This window comes from Bubalus bubalis, chromosome 10, assembly GCF_019923935.1.
Source record: "Bubalus bubalis isolate 160015118507 breed Murrah chromosome 10, NDDB_SH_1, whole genome shotgun sequence".
Classification (NCBI taxonomy): domain Eukaryota; kingdom Metazoa; phylum Chordata; class Mammalia; order Artiodactyla; family Bovidae; genus Bubalus; species Bubalus bubalis.
The window spans coordinates 96,267,573-96,285,334 of record NC_059166.1 but is presented as its reverse complement, the minus strand read 5'-3'; the positions used below and the strand labels follow the sequence as shown (position 1 = coordinate 96,285,334).

Here is a 17,762-nt window from a genome sequence, read left to right as displayed (position 1 = left end):
CTGCTTCAGTTCAACTTTAAAATAGAAGCACCTTTATGTGCAACATTCATTCTGTTTGCTGCAGAGGGACATAGTGAATGCAAATGAAATACTCAGTGTGTAATGCTTTAGACGGTGAATTAGTTTCACTGCTACATGTCAAACAGAGTTGCGTTATGGTTGATCTTATTTTGAATAACACCATAGAACTCACTCACGTACACAAAGTCAGATTAGTCTCAGTTCAGTTCAGTTCAGTCACTCAGTCATGTCCGACTCTTTGCGACCCCATGAATTGCAGCATGCCATGCCTCCCTGTCCATCACCAACTCCTGGAGTTCACCCAAACTCATGTCCATCGAATCAGTGATGCCATCCAGCCATCTCATCCTCTGTTGTCCCCTTCTCCTCCTGCACCCAATCCCTCCCAGCATCAGAGTCTTTCCCAATGAGTCAATTCTTTGCATGAGGTGGCCAAAGTACTGGAGTTTCTGCTTCAGCATCATTCCCTCCAAAGAAATCCCAGGGCTGATCTCCTTCAGAATGGACTGGTTGGATGTCCTTGCAGTCCAAGGGACTCTCAAGAGTCTTCTCCAACACCATAGTTCCAAAGCATCAATTCTTCAGCACTCAGCTGTCTTCACAGTCCACCTCTCACATCTAAGTTTTAGTCTAACTTTCATAAATTCATAGAGTGAAGGGAATTGGAAATTTATCTAGGGATATGAGTTTGAGGGAACTCTGGGAGTTGGTGATGGACAGGGAGGCCTGGCGTGCTGTGATTCATGGGGTCGCAAAGAGTCGGACTCGACTGAGCAACTGAACTGAACTGAAATGAATGGGCCTTTTTGTAAAAAAAAAAAAAAAAAAAAAAATCTTTCAACATTTTTTACATCATGGCAGAAGCAGTGGTCACTTGTGGGAGGATTAATGGCTACATTGTGGGCAGTTTAATGCATAAACTGAAAAAGTCCAGAACTGTACTCCACTGGCATGACCTGTGACAGAGATTCAGATTAGCCTCTGGGCAAGTCACTGACTGTGTGTAAATCGTTCAGTTGAACTCAAAGGTTCTTTTTAACTTCAAAAATTCCTTGTCTTTATTTCAGTAAAATTGTATAATTTTGGCATTCTGGCATATTTATTTGAAGTTCTTAATAACCTTTATATAAGAATTGTGACTATGTACACCCACTTACACTTCCTAAGGATAAAGTGATTAGGTAAACGACTATAGGAAGACAATATTCACCTTTAGATTCATTAGATATAATGACCATAGAATGCTTAGGATGAAAGGTTTGTTTAAGCACTGTTTGAAAGGTGAAATATTAGCATTTCCTCCTCATTTTCTTTCATTTCACACTGTACAATGATGAAACCACTAAGCAATCTCAGTTTTGTTTGTTTTTTTCTTTCCAAAAAATTGTTTCAGAAAGTCTAGTGGGTAGAAGAAGCCTTTCAGAAGACAAGAGTGATGCCTTTGTTATATAATCACTCAACAAATATTCACTATGCAACATCCCTCCTCACCCAACTGTCTTAATTCTTTTAAATCTCCTCTATTCTCAGAACTCCCAGAACAGTGCATTATATTTATTATTATAAATAATAAATGCACAAGAAATGTTTACTGGAATAATTGTCTTATATGATAAAATAGTCTATATAAAAAGCCAGTTTTTTAAAAATTGAGGTACAAAGAAGTTTAGCGTTTATGTTGTTGTTCAGTCACCCAGTCGTGTCCAAGTCTTTGTGACCCCATGGCCTGCAGCACCCAGGCCCCCTGTCCCTCACCATCTCCCAGTCATGTCCAAGTCTTTGTCACCCCATGGCCTGCAGCACCCAGGCCCCCTGTCCCTCACCATCTCCCAGTTGTGTCCAAGTCTCTGTGACCCCATGGACTGCAGCACCCAGGCCCCCTGTCCCTCACCATCTCCCAGAGTTTGCCCCAGTTCACGTCCATCGCATCAGTGATGCCATCCAGCCGTCTCATCCTCTGATGCCTGCTTCTCCTTCTACCCTCAACCTATTCCAACAGCAGGGTCTTTTCCAGTGAGTCAGCTGTTTGCATCCAATGAGTCGGCTGTTTACACGAAAATATTGGAGCTTCAGTTTCAGCATGAGTCCTTCCAAAGAGTATTCAGGGTTGATCTCCGTTAAGATTGACTGGTTTGATCTCTTTGAAGTTCAAGGGACTTTCAGGAGTCTTTTCCCACACCACAGTTCGAAGGCATCAATTCTTTGGCTTTTTGCCTTCTTTTTATACTATTAAAATATTTTAGGAACAAAGGAATAAAATACATATATTTTGTTTTTTCACTGTAAAATTTGACTATGCCATCTGAATCCAAGAGAAAAAGACATATTTTCTTATTCAACATGAAAAATACACAAATTTACTCTATATGTTTAGTTATTATTTATCAGATATTCATGACACATTTTCTTCTGTGATCATTTTACTAATAATTATCTGTTGAATATTTTGGAGCCAAGTTTCCCATACATGGAATAATGTCAGGCTTGCTGTTAAATCTCCAGGAGTTTTGTATTTTAATGCAGTATTTTTAAAACAATACTTTGCATAATTGCCCTGGTGCAGACCAAGAAGAACTCGATAATGTTTCGAATAGATATCATTTAGAATTTTGCCTTAATATAAAGACAGCAATAACTTTGCATGTTGACTCTTTCATTTAGATATTCCTCTCTTGCCCTAATATGCCTTCGACTCTTCTTCAAACTGCAACCTCAATTTTACTGTTGGATTGTTTTTCCTTTTACAATTAAGTGGATTCAGATTGTGACTTCATCTGAAGGAAATGTGCTCTACTCAAGTCCAAACTAAGTGAGGGCTATTCTCAGCCTCCCAGTTGTATTCTTCAGAATAATACCTCACAGTAAAAAGCATAGAGCCAGTGCCACAGGCCCTTTAAAGGTTAGTTCTGTCCACAATCTGATTCTGCCAATAGGGGAACTGAGCCCAAGATGTTATGTCCCGAAGGTGGGTGGGTTCTAATCCATCTCAAGTCTTTGGTTTTCCAAAACCATTATCTTTCACTCTCTTGCTGCCTCTGGATGCTCACATATCTATTTCTTTGAGTAGTACAGATTTCTACATTCCTTTGGATACATGTGTATCTTCTGCAGAAAAACTTGAAAGGCCCAGGGGGAGGTAGCCATGCATGGGTACCTCAGAGTGCTAGGGGTCAATTTGGTGGCCCCAGCCAAGGCTATTAACACCAAGGGCTGGACTCTTTCTACCCCTCATGACCACTTTTGAGACTGATCGCTGAAAGCTGACCAGCAAAGGTCAGGGATCCTTTGAGGGTGCTGAGAGCATCCACACAGGCTCTATGCACATTAGGGAATTAATAACCACCCACAGTTCTTACCCTGTTGAGGGTTTAACTGCAGTACATTTTAGTAGGACAATTTGGTAAATCTGGGAGCCTGTAAAAACGCATGATTATCTAATAGAAATTATCTCTAAGGAAGAAAAGTATATCCAAGCATGCATTCAAGCCAAAGAGTTCAAGAAACAGTCGTAATCAACCCATTTTCTAATTCATCTAATAAAGCCAAGTTCCAGCTATATAGGAAAATTACAATACTTTTGAGTATGGGAGTAATGTGTACTTTTCCTCGTAGGATGTATAGATGTGCTGTGCTGTGGTTAGTCGCTCAGTCATGTCTGACTCTTTGTGACCCCATAGACTGGAGCCCACCAGGCTCCTCTATCCATGGGATTCTCCAGGCGAGAATACTGGAGTGGGTTGCCATGTCCTCCTCCAGATGGAAGATGTAGTCCTGCTTTAAAAAAAAGAAAAAATGTGCATAAATGAAGCTATTAATATTCATTATAAAGGACCTAATTAAAATTATATGCAAATTACACTATAGTATTAAAGTGCTAGGAAAAATATGGATAAACCAAACTAACATTTTCATTAGCCAGTAACATGAAAACTATTTTTTCAAAAAGGAAAAAACTTTTCAATAATGCAAAATCACATAAATTTGCTGTCAAGTACACCAACCTAAAAGATAAATCATGCTAACTTTTTTCATATTTAGGAAATAGAGCCCATTTAACTGAACTGAACTGAACTGAGTTCCTAATATTATAGGAATTAAAAGCAAACAAGAATAGCAATGAACCAGAAAATAGTGTAAATAATAGAAAAACAAAAACATAATCACATTTATACCAATACATCTTGAACGTAATAGATCTGAAATACTGAGTTGCACCAAGAACATGTTTTCTTCAGTTTGAGGACCAGATTTTGAACTTTGCCTCTTCATTCTGAGTTTGCAGTGAAATATTGTAGTTTGTAATAGTCTGTATCTTTTAATAATGTCCTATGGTGAGGACATTAATAATTAAAATTATTCATGGGGTAACAAATTTATATGACTCATAAATTATTGTAATATTACAAAGTCAGTATATTATTTTTTTTAAAAAATGAGTTTAATTTGGGCACACTGTTTTAAAATTAATTTAAACCTCTGATCCCTTAGCTTCATTGTGGATCTAGGTGTTACCTAACCTGAAATTGTCATTTGTTTTCCAAGTTCTAAGTTAGCCCAACTACTTTTAGCAGCCATCAGCTGATTTTAGTATTAAGCATAAGTGAGACTATCACACTAAGTAAAATAAGTCAAAGACAAATATCATATGATATCACTTATATTTGGAATATAAAAAAGTGATAGGGATGAACCTATTTAGAAAACAGAAACAGACTTACAGACATAGAAAACAAATTTATAGTAACCAAAGAGGAAAGGGGAAGAGAAATAAATTAGGAGTTTGGGATTAAGACATACACACTACGTCATATAAAGTAAATAATCAGCAAGGACCTACTATATAACACAGGGAGATGTACAATGTACTCTGTACTAATCTATATGGGAAAAGAATCTGAAAATTAATTGGTGTATTTATATGTATAACTGAATCGCTGTGCTGTATACCTGACCTAACACGACATTGTAAATCAGCTATACTTCAATATAAAACTATTTTTTTTTAAGTAAATGTATTTAGCTTAATGATTTCGATGCAGTCTCCATTTCCTGGAATATATGAAATCACCTATTTTATTTTGGTTTTATTTTAATTGAAAAGCTCATTTAAAACAGTTATGAAAGCTTTCAGGTTAGAAGCTGCATGAACTATACTTTTAAAAATAGAAAGAGGCTACAGTAATTTTAATATGTTTACTGCCGGGGTCCAGCCCCAGTGGATCCAGGGAATTCGAAGCAGGGAGAGCCTCGGCGAGGATCAGGAAACAATTGCTTAATTAAACATTAATTAAGAATGTAAAGAGTGGTTAAATAAGGATAGCTCAGTGAGGAAATTCAGTGGAGAAAAGAGGCTGAATAATTCAGCCAGAAGGTGAGAGAAAGAACTACATGGGGAGACCAAGCTTCGGTGAACAAGGCCCGCACTTTATTTTCCAAAGTAGTTTTTATACCTTAAGTTGTGCATAGGGGATAATGGGGGAAGGGATAGAGTCAGCAATAAGCCAGGCTTTCTTCATATGCAAAAGTTTAGGTGATTTACATCATCTTCTGGCCTGGAGGCCTGTTAACATTTTAAGAGCCTTTGTTCAGAAAAGTTATTTTTCTCTAAAGGTGATTAGTCAGGCGCCACCCTCCAAAAGCATTAGATAAAGTTGTATTCCTATAGGGAAAAGGTGTGGTGGGCTATAACAAGAAAAAGAATTAACTCAAGGGTCCAAGGTTACAAACATTAAAGCTACTGCTTACATTCCTATACACCAGTTATATTAATCAATACACTGCCAGGGACACAGTAGGTAAGGGAAACGTAGCAGCAAACATTGGCCCAACAAGTGAAAAACCCTTCACCAATACAATTTCTAATCAATCTTTTAACTGCTCAAAGGACTCTGTATTTAGACAGTTTAGAACATCTCATGCCTCTCACGGTTGGGAGGCTGTGAACAATCACATGGGGCCAGAAGAACCTATTCAGGAGAGAGATGGGGGTGGGGGACAGCCCCCGTAAAGTCAGAGGTGTAGGTGAGAGCACAAAGCAGTGAAGTAGGCAGACTCTGGTTTTGGGGGTAGATGCTCGAGAATTTCCAGGGGGACTCCTGAAGCTCGATCCCACCTTTTCGTATGCCGAGCCTCCTTCCTCATGACCTTTGCCACGGGCGGAGTTCCTCATTAACTCCTTTTTACTGTACCTTATCTGGCTATATGTTATTTGCACGATTAGTTCCACAATCCCTTCTACTGATATTTGTTTTGTAACACTGCATTACATTGTTTTAGTGCTAAGTCACTTCAGTCGAGTCTGACTCTTTGTGACCCCATAGGCTGTAGCCCACCAGGTTCCTCTGTCCATAGGATTCTCCAGGCCAGAACACTGGAGTGGCTTGCCATTCCCTCCTCCAGGGGATCTTCCCAACGCAGGATCAGATCTACCTCTCTTATATATCCTGCATTGGCGGGGAGTTCTTTACCACTAGTGTCACCTGGAAAGCCCAAAATGTAGTAAAAAACACACACCATTTACCGTCTTAACCACTGCAAAGTGTACAGAATAGTAGTGTTGACTCTATGATACGTATTGTGCAGCAGATTTCTAGAATTTTTTCACTTTGCATATTTCTTAAATAGCAACTCCCCTTTGACCTCCTCCTCCTAACCCCTAAAACCACGATTCTACTTTCTGCTTCTGAAAATTTGACTATTTTAGAAAACCTTGTATAAGTGAAATCATACAGTATCTGTCTTTTTGTTAATGGCTTATTTCACTTGGCATGATGTCCTCAAAGCTTATCCATGTTGTAAAATAGGACAGAATTTCCTTCTTTTTTAAGGCTGGATAATGTTCCATCATCTGTATTAACTTCCTTTCTTTATCCATTCATCTGTCAATAGACATTTGGGTTGCCTCCACCTCTTGGCTACTGTGAATAGTAATGCAGTGAACATGGGTGTATCAATATCTATTCAGGATCCTGTTTTCAGTTTTTTAGGATATATAACTAGGAGTGGGATTTCTAGATCATATGGTAATTAAACTTTTGAATTTTGAAGAATCTGTGTACTGTTTTGCATAGCAGCTACACCATTTCACGTTCTCACCAGCAGTGCAGAAGGCTTCCCATTTCTCCACAACCTACTCACCGCTTATGATTTTCTGTTTTGTTGACAATGGCCATCCTAATGGATGTGAAGTGATATTTCCTTGTGATTTTGATTTGCCTTTCCATGATAATTAGTGATGGTTGAGTATCTTTGCATATACTTATTGGCCTTTCACATATAAACTTCATAGAGATAATTAAGTCTCTTGTCCATTTCTGAGTCTTATTCTTTGTTTTCACTTTAGAATTTATTTATATATTCTCAATAATCATTTATCATATATAAATGATAAATATTCTGTCTTATACATATTATAAATATTAATATATTTATAAATATTATAAATATATAAATATTCTGTAAATATTCTGTCTTATTACATACTTGACTTTTCACTCTCACAGCTATTTTCTTTACTATTTTTAAGTCTGTGTAGTATCATATGTCTATTTTAACTTTTACTGCCTGTACTTTTGGTGTCATATCAGAAATCACTGCTAAATTCAATGTCATAAAGCTCTTCTATGTCTTAATCTAGGAGTTTTATTGTTTCAAATTTTATGGTCAACCTTGTCAAGAATAATTAGACCATATATGTGAGGGTTTATTTCTAGGCTCTCTATTCTATTCAACTGATGTTTATGTGTTCTACTGTCTTTATGCCAGTGCCATACTGTTTCGACTTACTATAACCTTATAACATGTTTTGAAATCAAGAAGTATAGTACCTCCAGCTTTCATATTCTTTCTAAAGATTGTTTTGACTATTCAGAATCTTTTCAGATTCCATATGAATTTTAGAATTTTTTTTTCTATTTCTACAAAAAGGTCATTAGGATTTTGATATGGGTTGCATTGATCTGTGGATTGCTTTGGGTATTATGGAAATTTTAACAATATTATGTCTTTCTGTTCATAAACACAGGCTGTCTTTCCATTTGCTCCTATCGTCTTTGATTTCTTTCAACAATGTTTTTTTGGTTTTCAGCATACAATTCTTCACTTCCTTGGTTAAGTTTATTCCTAAGTATTTTATTCTCTTTGATGCTGTTTCAAATGTGATTGCTTTCCTAATTTCCTTTTAGGATTATTCATTGTGGGTGTTGTTGTTTAGTTTGCTAGTTCATGTCCAACTCTTTTGTGACCCCATAAACTGTAGCTTGCCAGGCTCCTCTGTCCATGGGATTTCCCAGGGAAAAATACTAGAGTGGGTTGCAATTTCCTTCCCCAGGGGATCTTCCCAACCCAGGGATCCTGAATTGGCAGGTGGATTCTTTACCACTAAGACACCAGGAAACCCCCATTGTTAGTGTACATAACTGCAACTGATTTTTGTGTGTTAATTTTACATCTTATACCTTGCTCATGTGTTTATTAGTTCTAAGAGGGTTTTTGTGGAATCTTTAGGGTATTCTACATGTTAAGATCATTTCATATACAAAGTGAGATAAATTTGTTTCTTCCTTTCCAATTTGGTTGCTTTTTGTTTCTTTTACTTGCCTGATTGTTAGGCTGTTACAGAATCCCCACCTGTTAACAATTCTAGGTTTAGCTTGAATAGAAGTGACAATATATTGCATGTTTGCTTTCTTTTTTTTTTTTTAATTTTATTTTATTTTTAAACTTTACATAACTGTATTAGTTTTGCCAAATATCAAAATGAATCTGCCACAGGTATACATGTGTTCCCCATCCTGAACCCTCCTCCCTCCTCCCTCCCCATTCCATCCCTCTGGGTCATCCCAGTGCACCAGCCCCAAGCATCCAGTATCGTGCATCGAACCTGGACTGGCAACTCGTTTCATACATGATATTTTACATGTTTCAATGCCATTCTCCAACTTACAGTGAACAATTTTAGTTTTTTACCATTGGGAGTGATGTTAGCTGAGGGCTTTTCAAATAGCCTTTATTATGTTGAGGTACATTCCTTCTAAACATAATTGGTGAACTTTTTTTTTTTAAGGTTTACATTGATTTTCCTTTTTTTTTTTAATTTTTAAAATTTTTTATTAAATTAATTAATTTACTTTAATTGGAGGCTAAGTACTTTACAATACTGTAGTGATTTTGCCATACATTGACATGAATCAGCCATGGGTGTACATGTGTTCCACATCCTGAACCCCCCTCCCACCTCCCACCCCATCTCATCCCTCTGGGTCATCCCAGTGCACTAGCCCCGAGCACCCTGTATCATACATCAAACCTGGACTGGTGATCTGTTTCACATATGATAATATACATGTTTTAATGCTATTCTCTCAAAACATCTCACCCCCACCTTCTCCTACAGAGTCCAAAAGACTGTTCTATACATCTGTGTCTCTTTTGCTGTCTCACATATAGGGTCATCATTACCATCTTTCTAAATTCCATATATATGCATTAGTATACTGTATTTGTGTTTTTCTTTCTAACTGACTTCATTCTGTATAATAGGCTCCAGTTTGATCCACCTCATTAGAACTGATTCAAATGCATTCTTTTTAATGGCTGAGTAATATTCCATTGTATATATGTACCAGAGCTTTCTTATCCATTTGTCTGCCAATAAACATCAATATTGCTTCCATTTCCTGGCTATTATAAACAGTGCTGTGATGAACATTGGGGTACATGTGTCTCTTTCAATTCTGGTTTCCTTGGTGTGTATGCCCAGCATTGGGATTGCTGGGTCATATGGCAGTTCTATTTCCAGTTTTTTATCATGATACAATATTGAAATTTTCAATTGAATTTTCTGCATCAGTTGAGATGATCATGTAGTTTTTGTTCTTTCAATTATTGTTGTTGTACAGTCACTCAGTCATGTCCTATTCTGCAATCCCATGGACTGCAGCACACCAGACTTCCTTTTCCTTCACCATCTCAGAACTTGCTCAAACTCATGTCCATAGAGTTGGTGATGCCATACAACTATCTCTTCCTCTGTCGTCCTTCTCCAGCTGCCTCAATCTTTCTCAGCATCAGGGTGTTTTCTAATCAGTCAACTCTTTGCATTAGGTGGCTAAAGTATTCGAGCTTCAGTTTCAGCATCAGTCCTTCCAATGAATATTTAGGACTAATTTCCTTTAGGATGGACTGGTTTGATCTCCTGCTTTCCAAGGGACTCTCAAGAGTCTTCTCCAGCACCATAGTTGGAAGGCATCAGTTCTTTGCTCAGCCTTTTTTATTGTCCCGCTCTTACATCCATACATGACTACTGGAAAATCATAGCTTTGACTGTATGGACTTTTGTGGGCCAAATAATGTCTCTGCTTTTTAATATGCTGTCTAGGTTTGTCATAACTTTTCTTCCAAGGAGCAAGCATCTTTTAATTTCACAGCTGCAGTCACCATCCACATTGATTTTGAAACAAAAGAAAATAAAGTCTGTCATTGTTTCCATTGTTTCCCCATCTATTTTCCATGAAGTGATGGGACCAGATGCCATGATCTTAGTTTTCTGAATGTTGAGTTTTGAGCCAACTTTTTCACCCTCCTCTTTCACTTTCATCAAGAGGCTCATTAATTCCTCTTCACTTTCTGCCATAAGGGTGGTGTCATCTGCATATCTGAGGTTATGATATTTCTCCTGGCAATCTTGATTCTAGCCTGTGATTCATACAGCCTGACATTTCTCATGATGTACTCTGCATATAACTTAAATAAGCAGGGTGATAATATACAGACTTGACATACTCCTTTCGCAATTTTGAACCAGTCCATTGTTCCATATCCAGTTCTAACTGTTGCTTCTTGACCTGCATAAAGATTTCTTAGGAGGTGGGTAAGGTGGTCTGGTGTTCCCATCTGTTTAAGAATTTTCCACAGTTTTTTGTGATCCACACAGTCAAAGGCTTTGGCATAGTCAGTAGAACAGAAGTTAATATTTTTCTGGAATTCTCTTGTTTTTTTCTTTGATACAATGGATGTTGGCAATTTGATCTCGGGTTCCTTTGCCTTTTGTAAATCTAGCTTGAACATCTGGAAGTTCTTGGTTCACGTACTGTTGAAGCCTGGCTTGGAGAATTTTGAGCATTACTTTGCTAGCATGTGAGATGAATGCAATTGTGCAGGAGTTTGAACATTCTTTGGCATTGCCTTTCTTTGGAATTGGAATGAAAACCGCCTTTTTTCAGTTCTGTGGCAACTGCTGAGTTTTCCATATTTGCTGGCATATTGAGTACAGCACTTTCACAGCATCATCTTTTAGAATTTCAAATAGCTTAGCTGTAATTCTATCACCTCCACTAGCTTTGTTCATAGTGATGCTTTCTAAGGCCCACTTGATTCACATTCCAGTATGTGTGGCTCTAGGTGAGTGATTACACCATCATGGAAATCTGGTCATTAAGGTCTTTTTTGTATAGTTCTTCTATGTATTCTTGCTACCTCTTAATATCTTCTGCTTCTGTTAGGTCCATACCATTTCTGTGCTTTATTGTGTCCATCTTTGCATGAAATGTTCCCTTGGTATCTCTAATCTCTTTGAAGGGATCTCTAGTCTTTCCCATTCTATTGTTTTTCTCTATTTCTTTGCATTGATTATGGAGGAAGGCTTTCTTACCTCTCCTGCTGTTCTGTGGAACTCTGCATTCAAATGGGTATATATTTCCTTTTCTCCTTTGCCTTTTGCCCTTCTTCTTTACTCAGCACTTTGTAAGACCTCCTCAAACAACCATTTTGCCTTTTTTCGTTTCTTTTTCTTGGGAATGGTTTTGATCACAGCCTCTTGTACACTGTTATGAACATCCGTCCATAGTTCTGTCTATCAGATCTAATCCTTTGAATCTATTTGTCACTTTCACTGTATAATCGTAAGGGATTTGATTTAGGTCATGCCTGAATGGTCTAGTTGTTTTCCCTACTTTCTTCAATTGAAGTCTGAATTTTGTAATAAGGAGTTCGTGATCTGAGCCACAGTCAGCTCCCAGTCTTATTTTTGCTGACTGTATAGAGCTTCTCCATCCTCAGCTGCAAAGAATATAATCCATCTGATTTCAGTATTTACCATCTGGTGATGTCCGTGTGTAGAGTTTTCTCTTGTGTTGTTGGAAGAGGGTGTTTTCTATGACCAGTGCATTCTCTTGGCAAAACTCTGTTAGCCTTTGGCCTGCTTCGTTTCATACTCCCCACACCAAAGTTACCTGTTACTCCACGTGTCTCTTGACTTTCCTACTTTTGCATTCCAATCCCCTATGATGAAAAGGACATCTTCTTTTGGTGTTAGTTGTAGAAGGTCTTGTAGGTCTTCATAGAACCATTGAACTTCGTCTTCTTTGACTTTATTGGTTTGGGCATAGCCTTGTATCACTGTGATGTTGAATGGTTTGCCTTGGAAACAGATCATTCTGTCATTTTTGAGATTGCACCCAAGTACTGCATTTTGGACTCTTGTTGACTACAAGGGCCACTCCATTTCTTCTAAGGGCTTCTTGCCCATAGTAGTAGATTTAATTTTCATCTGAATTAAATTCACCGATTCTGGTCCATTTTAGTTCACTGATTCCTAAAATGTTGATGTTCACACTTGTCATCTCCTGTTTGACCACTTCCAATTTACCCTGATTCATGGACCTAACATTCCACGTTCCTATGCAATATTGTTCTTTATGGCATCAGACTTTACTTCCATCACCAGTCACATCCACAACGGGGTGTTGTTTTGCTTTGGCTCTGTTTCTTCATTCTTTCTGGTGTGATTTCTCCACTCTTCTCCAGTAGCATATTAGGCACCTACTGACCTGGGGAGTTCCTCTTTCAGTGTCATATCCTTTTGCCTTTTCATATTGTTGGGTGAGTGGTTTAATTTCCTCGGTTCTGTTGCACTGCAACAAAGATTTGAAATGGTGGACCACTGTTACAGCTTTTTTATGGCTCAGAGCTTTATTCGGCAAGCAAAGGATAGTACGTCTCCAAGGCTTGAGGGCGGGTCAACCCCAAAGGAGAGGCCTCAACCTGACTTGGCTCCCTCTGTTATAAGTTTGTTTTTCCTTCCCCTTCTCTTGCTCTCTGCAAATTAGGGTTAGCCAGGAAGGGGGTGTGTTTGTTTCATCTGAGTTTCTCATTCCAGTTCATGGATTTTCTTTTGTTCCCTTTTCACATGCTTTTCCCTGTGTCTTTTAGCTACTGCCATTTTGGATTCCTTTTTCCTATTCTAACTACCTACCAATACTGTTCATGGGGTTCTCAAGGGAAAAATACTGAAGTGGTTTGGCATTCCATTCTCTAGTGGACCATGCTTTGTCAGAACTCTCCACCATGACCTGTTCATTTTGGATGGCCCTACATAGCATGGCTCATAGTTGCTTTGAGTTAGACATGCCGTGATCGATGTGATCAGTTTGGTTACTTTTCTGTGACTGTGGTTTTCATTCTGTCTGCCCTTTGAAGGATAAGGATAAGAGGCTTGTGGAAACTTCCTGATGGGAGAGACTGGCTATTGGGTAATCTGGGTCTTGCTCTGATCTGGGGCAGGGGTTGGGGGGGACGGGGGAGGCATGCTCAGTAAATCTTTAGTCTAATTTTCTGTTGATGGGCAGGGCTGTGTTCCCCCCCGGGAGTTAGGCCTGAGACCAAACTATGATAGGTGACCTCCTTCAAAAGAATTTATGCCAGCACTCCCCACAACCCCAAGGACTGTTGTATCCAGTGCCCCTGACCCTATGGCAGGCCACTGTCAGCCCACACCTCCACCAGAGACTCCTGGATGCTCACAGGCAAGTCTGGCTCAGTCTCTTGTGGGGTCACTACTCCTTTCTCCTTGGTCCTGATGCACAGGTTTTGTTTGTGCTTTCCAAGAGTCTGTTTCCCCAGTCCTGTGGGCGTTCTATAATCAAATTCCACTGGCCTCAAAAGTCAAATTCCCTGGGGGTTCTCAGTCCCTTTGCCAGATCCCCAGGTTGAGGAATCTGTTGTGGGCCCTAGAACTTTTAGAATAGTGTGAGAACTTCTTTTTAGGTACATATATTATAATTGTTATATATCCTCCTGGTGAATTGACCCTTTTATCATTAACTAATGTTATTCTTTGTCTCTTATTATAGTTTTTGCTTAAAGTCTGTTTTGTCTCTTATAGTTTTTACTTAAAGTCTGTTTTGTCGATAGAAATATATCCATTCTTGCTCTCTGTTGGTTACCATCTCTAAGGAGTATTATTTTACATCTTTAACTTTCAGCCTGTCTATGACCTTATACCTAAAGTGAGTCTCTTGTAAAGAGCTGCATTGCATTTTGTTCTCACTTTTTTACTCTCTTTAAGATATGTTTCATGAACCCTATGCACTTTAAGCCTTTTTAATAATGTGAAGAATAACTTGAGCCTTCTTTGAATAAAGAACTCTACACATTTTAAAATGTTTCAGGTTCTGACTAGCACAAATCTCAAGGACAAGAAAGAACTTTATTACTTTAGTCATGAAATCCATTTAGCGGTAAGATCTGCTTTTCCAGCAGTGAATACAAATGTGAACCCAGCCAGGAGGCATTAGTAGATCACAAAGTCTGACATGACACACGAGGAGCCAGCTATTCACTTATGCAAACTAGAATAAGTTGATGGAATAAATTAATTTTGTACACTGCATATTTTTTAAAAGCAACTATTGAATAATGTGTATTTGCTTGCTTTTCCTTCACTAAATATTTGGATACTGTGATACTGACATTATTTTTTAAAACTTGGCCAAAAGTTTAATATTTTTTGGTATATTATCAGTGTCATTCAAATATGTGTTATCACTAAAATGTGGCAAACGTAATGTACTCAGGATACATAAATACTGGATACTAATATTGTCCTCCTTGAACTAAAATCTTATGGAAGGAGACATGCATAGTATCAGTGGATGCTGTGATAGAGCCAGTACATATTAGTGACACAAAATGAAGGGGGTACTCACATAAGTGTGATGAGACCATCCAACTGCATAAATACATTAATGCATATCCCTTCCCAAATGTATTCTAAATAAAGTTATTACACATCTGAACACACAGTTTCTCTCCCTGCTACACATACACAGTTTAGTTCAGTCGCTCAGTCGTGTCTGACTCTTTGTGACCCCATGAACTGCAGCACGCCAGGCCTCCCTGTCCATCACCAACTCCCAGAGTTTACTCGAACTCATGTCCATTGAGTTGGTGATGTCATCCAACCATCTCATCCCCTGTCGTCCCCTTCTCCTCCTGCCCTCAATCTTTCCCAGCATCAGAGTCTTTTCAAATGAGTCAGCTCTTCGCATCAGGTGGCCCAAGTATTGGAGTTTCAGGTTCAGCATCAGTCCTTCCAATGAACACCCAGGACTGGTCTCCTTTAGAATGGACTGGTTGGATCTCCTTGCAGTCCAAGGGACTCACAAGAGTCTTCCTCAACACCACAGTTCAGAAGCATCAATTCTTCAGTGCTCAGCTTTCTTTATAGTCCAACTCTCACATCCATACATGACCACTGGAAAAATCACAGCCTTGACTAGACGGACCTTTGTTGGCAAAGTAATGTCTCTGCTTTTTAATATGCTATCTAGGTTGGTCATAACTTTCCTTCCAAGGAGCAAGTGTCTTTTAATTTCATGACTGTAGTCACCATCTGCAGTGATTTTGGAGCCCAAGAAAGTAAAGTCAGCCACTGTTTCTTTGCTATGAAGTGATTGGACCAGATGCCATGATCTGAGTTTTCTGAATGTTGAGCTTTAATCCAACTTTTCACTCTCTTCTTCAACTTTCATCAAGAGGCTTTTTAGTTCTTCTTCACTTTCTGCCATAAGGGTTGTGTCATCTGCATATCTGAGATTATTGATATTTCTCCTGGCAATCTTGAGTCCAGCTTGTGCTTCATCCAGCCCAGCGTTTCTCATGATGTACTCTGCATATAAGTTACCCTAACTCAGACACACATACTTACCAAAAACCATAAGATGGAATTAATCTTCTAGGAACCTTCTCCACCAGGCTGATTGAACAACAGACTAAATACCCTACAGAAAGTAGCTTATCTAAACTTGGTTCTCCACAGCCCAGTTTCCTGAGGCTAAAATCTCCCCAGGCCCAAACACAAACAGAACTTCATAAATATCTTAACAAAGTATAAATTCCTACTTGGAATCCTCACATCTGTATATTCCAATAAATTATTCACTTATACATCTTCTAAAATAATACAGTTTCTGTATAATATCATTTTAACAGTTGTTAAAATTAACATTTTATAATCTTTTGGTTTTATTTATAGCAGGAAAACAGGATTATAAACAAGACCAGAATAAAGGAGTAGACTGAATTTGAGTAATGTGTAAATATTTTTGTTTCAGGTAAACATCCTGAACTGAAATATATTCATTCCTGAGAAGGAAACTTGTGTCTGTGTCCTAGGGCTGTCCTGGGGGAGAAATCTCCATATTTTATTGTTTTCTTTCTGGTGGTGGCACACGAGCATTTTCCCCAACTTCAAGTGTTTTATACACACACACACACAGACACACACACTCATATGTATGACGAGATATATATGTATATATTGTTTCTGGGAATCCTGTCAGATCTTCTAATATAATTAATCACCTGGCATCAACTCACAATTAATTCCATCTACTCTCATTTGGTCCCCTGATCACTTCTGCTCATGAAAAAAACAGGAAAAAGTCAGTTTGCAAAGGAAGTTTGGCTTACTTCTATATCCTTCTCAATATATCTTATCTTCAATTGATTCATTAATATTAAATGAAATAAATAACAGTGAACCAGCCTTCTTTGTTTGCAAACACACTCCTCTGAAGAATATTAAAAACAATTTTTTTTTTTTTTTTTTTACTATTTGTTGTTAGACTGGATACAATGAAACTTCCTGAGTGTTTAAGAATTTTGTTATTTGACATTGCTAAATACATGAGAGATGGGTTAAAATGTTATCCCACTCAGAATTTGTTTATAGTCTCTCTGCTACTAAATATTCTACTAAATATTCCTCCAAGTGTAGTATACTTGTTTTTTGTTGTTGTTGTTTGTTTTTTTTTTTTCTGGTGAAATCTTGTGGCAAAGATTATCTCATTAGAGAAATGATTTTCACAAAGAATGTGAGGTTCAACATGATTCTACAATATTGGAATTATATGACTTTGATGATACAGACATTTTAGAAAACCATATGGCAGTAACTTAAAAAATTAAACATGCTTTTACCACATGAGCAAGCAATTCTAATCATACTCAAGAATGTGAAAATATGTGTCATCCAGAATGTATGCATACCAGTTATTCATAATAGGCAAATATGGAATAGCTACTCAAAATCATAAAAGCTAAAAATCAGAAGCATCCTAAATGTTGCTCATTGAAATGATGAGTAGATCAGAAATTGCATGTCATGAAATGCTGCTTAGCTATAAAGAGAAACAGGATGGATGCATCTCAGAAGCATTATGGTATGTGAATTAAATCAAACACACATGTGTATGTACTGTATGATTTTATTTAAATGAAATTCTCAAAAGGCATAATTATAATGACAACCTGTCTGTGGTTTCCTGGAACCATGGAGATGGGAAAGGATCAAGTATAAAGAGTCTTAAGGAAACTGGAGGGTTGTCTGGATTTGCTGGTACAGTTACCGAAAGCTTTTGACTACTGACTTAAAACTGATGAATTTTATTAACTATAAATAT

At 37.9% G+C, this 17,762-nt stretch overlaps 1 protein-coding gene across 3 annotated transcripts in view; it reads left to right on the top strand.

The window, feature by feature from the left end:
• The window catches only part of ADGRB3 (adhesion G protein-coupled receptor B3), an 884,190-nt gene that overhangs the window by 483,752 nt on the left and 382,676 nt on the right, over positions 1 to 17,762 (top strand). The window lies entirely within an intron of this gene.